Source organism: Formica exsecta, unplaced genomic scaffold (assembly GCF_003651465.1).
Source record: "Formica exsecta isolate Colony F162 unplaced genomic scaffold, ASM365146v1 scaffold394, whole genome shotgun sequence".
In the NCBI taxonomy this organism is placed as follows: Eukaryota; Metazoa; Arthropoda; class Insecta; order Hymenoptera; family Formicidae; genus Formica; species Formica exsecta.
Window position 1 is genome coordinate 262,972 of NW_021851177.1, and position 6,000 is coordinate 268,971.

The 6,000-nt window shown below is 40.2% G+C and overlaps 1 protein-coding gene across 5 annotated transcripts in view; it reads left to right on the forward strand.

Annotated features, from left to right (window-relative positions):
- LOC115239745 (LIM domain-binding protein 2) overlaps nucleotides 1-6,000 on the forward strand; it is a 171,354-nt gene that overhangs the window by 36,622 nt on the left and 128,732 nt on the right. The gene's annotated exons all lie outside the window — the stretch shown is intronic.

The following is a 6,000-nucleotide window of genomic DNA, read 5'->3' on the forward strand; positions in this document are numbered from 1 at the left end:
TTAAATAATTTCCAAACCGTTAAGAGAATTGTTCTCAGATTTTGCACAGATACTCAGAAGAAATAGTGGAATAGTTTACGAAATTTTCATGCTTTTGTCAATGTTTTGACATATGACACATACATCCTTAAATGTGTTCTTGTTCTTATACTTTCGGCACGCGTGAAGTTCGCGTGAGTCGTAATCGAGGCGCCTGTAAGGCCGCGCGTGATCGATCGTCGAACCGCAGATATTTCGGGTAACACGCGCGCGCGTCGCATCGATCAAGGATACGAATGTCGGTGGGATACTTGGCGGGAGGAGGGGGAGGCTCGACGAGTCAGGGTCACTCGGGAAGGTGGTGACCTAGCCTTAAATCCCGACCAGGTAATTCACCTCCACCTTGAATTCCATCTTTGTGCGTATATGTACGTATGTGATCACCTGTCGCTGACGGAGACTGACCTTCTGCACACTTTCGCCCCGTTGACTTTGCCGTGAAGCGAATATATTTGCATCTCGTCCGCCATTTTTCGCATCTCGGTTTTTTTCTTCTTTTTTTTTTCTCTCCTGACAAAAGACCGGGTATTCGATGTCCTTGAGATCTCGCCGACTCTCTCATGAAGAATAACAGTGTGGAATAATTTTATGTTCTTGCGCGTATGGAATTTATTCTTTTCTTTTTTTATTTTTTCAAAATATTATCGTCGGATGTCGATTCTTTCGTTTATTTTTATTAGAATTTCTTACATAATTGTGCGGCCGATTTTGTTACGTAATTATTGGTATGTCGATTAAATGTAGAATACCTTTCCATTTTTTTTTATATTTAAAAATCAAAACTAATATACGCGCGCGAGTCGGATAAGTGATGTTAATAAAAAACTTTGCGGGAGAAATTAAAATTCTTCTGGAAAATTAATATATTGCATTCTCAGGTATAACGTGGGTTATATAATTATAGCATTATACTTGTGTAAAGTACTAATTTTTCGCTGTATTACTAATTTCGAGGATAGAAAGGATTACAATACGAAATGCTTATGCATTTAGAATATAATTCCAATATATTTTAACTGCATTATATTTTGTAAAAGTATGAAATACATTTATCTGTTTTAAAGTGATAAGCCTTACTAACATTATTATAAGTATTTTGTACTTGTATACTGATTAACTCGCGATTAAATTTTAGTGACTGAAATCAAAGTAAGAAAGATACGAATAATTTAATAAATAATAAGGTATTATACACACAATCTCAAGTTTTTTGCCGTAACTTAACGCATATGAAACTGAATAATAATATCAAATTAACGTTAAAACTACAAACATTATAGCAGGAAAAAATTTGTGAATCATTACTCGATGTTATCTCTCTGAGCAATAAATTTTTAATACGTTGCACAGTGTAGTATCTTTGTGTGTTTATGATAACGAGAATTTTTACGATTTTCGCGCGCTTTAACGGTCACGTAAGAACAAGGAGGAAATTTGTACCGGAAGTACTGTTCGTTATACTCGGCCGCTTTTCGGTTGGCGGAAACTCGCGTTTCCTCGTTTACGCGAATACATCGGATAAAAAGTCGCGGATAATGTCCATCTGCAACTGTTTAATACGGTCGACCGCACCAAAGAGGATTTAATCAGTATTTCTCGGCGCGCAAACCCACCCTTTCACCTTTGAAGAATTCCTTTTAGATTCCTCCGACAGCTAACCGAACCCTCTGCCTCTCCTTGGCAACGTATACACGTAAATGCAAGGGATCATCAGGAGGCCGTCGTCGTCGCTGCAAAAGTCGAGTAGTATGCCCGGTCGAGATTCTTGGCTAGAAATTTCCAACGGATGCCGGATTATTACTTTGCCGGGTAACGAAGGGGGATGCGGTACCCGTGTCAACCTCGTTTTCGTCTTCGTCTTCAAAGACGGTGGATTCGACGCCGCTGAATTCGCGGCTTTACCCGCAACGAGGACGAAGCGACGTCGAAAGCCGTAAACGAACGCCCGCGGAGAGGATTCTCAAATCCGCTTAAAGGCACTCGATAATCGCGGCCGTCACTTCCGTTCCGAAACTCTACCGACACCCTCGCCCAATCGGGCCGGCATCGTTTTTTTTTTTTTTTTTTTTTCATAAATTAATTGCGGCATTACGCGTACTCTAAACAAATTTTTGTTATCTATGTTTTTTATGTAAAAAAACCTCAGCTTTTCAAAAAAAAATATTTCAAAATAAACGGACCCATATAAACTGCTGAAAATTCGATTTTAATCATAAAATCACAGTTTTTGGCAAGTGCGCCATTTTTTAAAATTTTGAAACTATTTCCATTGAAAAGCTGAGAAAATTTCACATAGAATACGTAAAAATCAAGTTGGGATCTCTGGAATAATTTATTGGGTCACTAAATGTTTAAAATCAAAAAATTAAAAAATTAAATTTTCCAAATTTTTTTCGATTTTTCCAATTCTCTGTTGTTGACGCGATAAATTCCTATACGCTCCCACGAGAGAACACTCGTTTTTTCTATCTTTTGCACTTTTTCTTTCTCTCTTTCTCGGACTGTTTGTCTTCCCGCCAGCCATTCTCCGCCTCCGCACCTCGTTTCCGATAATTGGCAGGAAAGCAGACGTTTTGTTTTCGGGTCGTCTAGCGGTATAAAAATTCGGCCGGTTTCTTGAGATGTAGATGCGTTCTCGGAAGCGGTGCCTCTCGCCGACATCGGGCACCGTCTCAAATGTAGGAAGGTGCACCGCGCGGGAGAGGGCAGTTTAGTGTAGCACAAGGGCGGGTAAGGAGGGGGATCTCGCGCGCCGAGGACCAGCCGATCCTCGTGTAAAACCGGGCAAAGTTTTGTCGCGCGTCGCTCCGCACAGCCAACGGCAATAGCATTGTCCTACAGCGCAAAAGTTCACGTCGTCCCCGGCGGAACAATTATTGTCTTTTGTTGCGGCATTACCCGTCTCTCTCTTTCTTTCTTTTTCTCTGTCTTTTTCTCTGTCTTTTTCTCTCGCTCTCTTCTCCAGAGAGAAAGATTCTTCTCGTCCTCTACCATTTTCTCTTCTTTCTTCTTCTCCTCCTTGTAGTTTTTCTTTTCCTTTCCCCTCGTCTCTTCGTATTCTACCTACCTACCTATACCTACTCTCTATTGCCTCTTACGCTTGTTTGTTTCTACGTATTTTAACGAATTCCGACCTTCGTGAGACGTAACGACGTTACGTCGGTCTCCGTCCACATACTCGATCGTCTCGCAATCGATCCCGCGTCAGCCGCTGGATCCAGATGCGCTATCGGAGTGATCGGCGGGTCGATCTTTCGGGTGTCAGTCCGACTCGACGTCTTCCATAGCCACGGCGAGAAAATATAATTATCGGCGACGCTTAATGCGCACGAAAAACGTGACCCAGATTCGGATTTAGATTTGGCATTATGGATAGAGACCCACCGTACAATTATTATTTCGCGACAGCGTTACAATTGAAATAATGAAAAATCATGCTTTTTTTATATCAATTTATACTTTCTTATTTGTAGATTTGATGTATTACATAGTAGCTTACTATGAAAATAATAGGAATATTTTTTAAGGTATTTCAATTCTCTCTAAAGATAACATAAGCTTGCTTCTTGTATATTTGATGTGAATATTTTTAATGGAAAATTTTTACAATTATTGCATCTTGTTTTTATCAAGTTTCTACAACGTGCAATTTTCGTTACAACAAATTTCGCAGTTGGAAAAATCTATTTTATATACTGATTTTTTTTTTATCTATTTGTGTGAATTGTATTTCGCGTGAATTTCTCAGTCCCATTTTTTTTGTGAAACTATTTTCTAATTCATTTTAAACGACCGCTGCAAACACAAACTAACTGCACTTGATTTTCTAACGATCGGCCACGCAAGCGGTCAAGTATCGACTCTTAATTTAAAAATAACTGCAATTAATTATCGTCTATAATGTCATCACATTGCGAGGCAAATAACTTTTTTTTTTTCTTTTACCTTGTTTTTATTTAACTTGTGTTCTTTTTATTTTCACTTATATGTTACTACCAGCTTCAAAAGCCATTTAATGTAATTTATGTGTTAGAAATACTGCTCACATGTTAAAAGATCAGATATTTCTTTAGGAAGTTAAAATATTCTTCGACATAAAAATATTCAAATTAATATAAAAGAAACACGTTTTCCATTGTGGTAGAGTCGGCGAGAAAAATCGCGGGAAATTTTCTGCGGAGCGCCGCCGGTAAGGAAAATATGGAAAATCGTTATAAGAAACGCGGGAAATATAGGACTTCCATCTCTTTCGCCTGGGCGGCGATGAAATTGTCTTTTCTCGCGAACCGAGCGTAAAACTATTGCCCAACTCTTTCGTTCTCTTCGTAGCGGTTTCCGCCGTTTGTGCGCCGTTTGCGCCGTCGCAATATTTTATCCACCTCCGTTTAAAGGGCAGCGCCCTCCCTGACCGGATCCCGCATCTCGCGACTCCCAGATAAATAAATGAAAGATGGAAATAATTAAAAAGTCTTTTTAACATTCGTAAAGGATCCGTCCGCCTGTGTCTTTCGATTACTCGCTCGCGTATTCGCGTGCGCCATCCGGGAGTTTTATTTACGCGACGTATGGCACGTCATCGCCCGCGATTCGTAGAGTATAAACTAGTTTTCCCTGTAAACCTTCTCTCTCATTTCTCCTCTTTTTTCCTCTCTCTATTCTATTTTAATATTTCGTCCGTTTCCAATTCCACGCTTGTTCCGCGAGACGAGAGAAATGTCCTTGCATCAAAGGGTACAACGCTGCATCGGCGTAGCTCATTTTTTTGCGATAATTAGCAGTGAATAGCCTTTTACGGTGCTTGTTTGCATCGCAGACAGAGGCATATTTGCATACATTCTATATAACTTGCAGTATATTCCTTTATTTTTCCGTTTAACAATAATTGCGAATTTTGTAGATAAGTTTCACACAGATTTTAGTAAACTATTCTTATAATCCAAGTGTTTTCCAAGCGTATTCATATTTTCTAACACATTTATATCATATTTCATCTTTTAATATATTTAAGAAAGGAAAGGAAATTATTTTTATATATATATATATATAAAATACACAAAAGATAAATATCTAAAATGATTTATTTCAAATTATTTCTAATCTTTGATTCCTTTCTTATTTTTAATATTATGATTCGACGTTTGTATCACACGAACGGCCATTGATTCGCGCTCGATGATCCCCCTTTCATCCCTTCTCGTTACAACGACGCTCCCGCTTTTTTTCCACGGAGAAATTCGGTCAACCGTATTCATGTCCGCGCTTTTTCGATGCCTCCGAGGATCTATTGCGTCGCCGGCGGTTTTTTGTCTCCCTTTTTCTCGATGTTCGGACCGATCCCTTGTCAATAGCATTGCCGCTCGTTAATACCTCGTCCGGCCAATAGTTCTCCTGCGGCTTTTCGCCCTTCTCTCTCTCCCTCCCCTTCCTTTCTCTATCTCTCTCTCTCTCTCTCACTCAGAGTTTCCCCTACCTTTTCCGTTTCTGTCTTTCCCCCTCCTTCTCTCTCACTCATATCTATGCGCTGGCACATACTCTGCCAGATACGTGTGTTTATATCACATTATGTACTGTCGCGTGTTGGTCTACATATCTATGGCTTATGTATGAAATATACGCGTTACTCCCGTGCGCGAACATATACATGTTGTACTCTCGGATGTACGAGGTGGTGGCGAAGAAAGCAAACGACACGCGTACTCTACTCCCTCGCGCGCGCCCCGTACGCAGGAACACACCGGGAGGGTTCTTCGGTGTACCTGATTAAATTTAATTGCGCACTTTATATCGGGGCGAAATGAATGTAATTTGCCGATGCGGCGGAGTAGTCTTTTCATATCACATTCCTTATTTCGCGAATCTCGAAGCTACTCGATCGATCTGGATCGTCGTCGCCGATCATTCTTCCATGGAACGCGATTTTTTGACGATGTAGGAGTGTCTTTGCAGAGGTTGGGAGGAAGA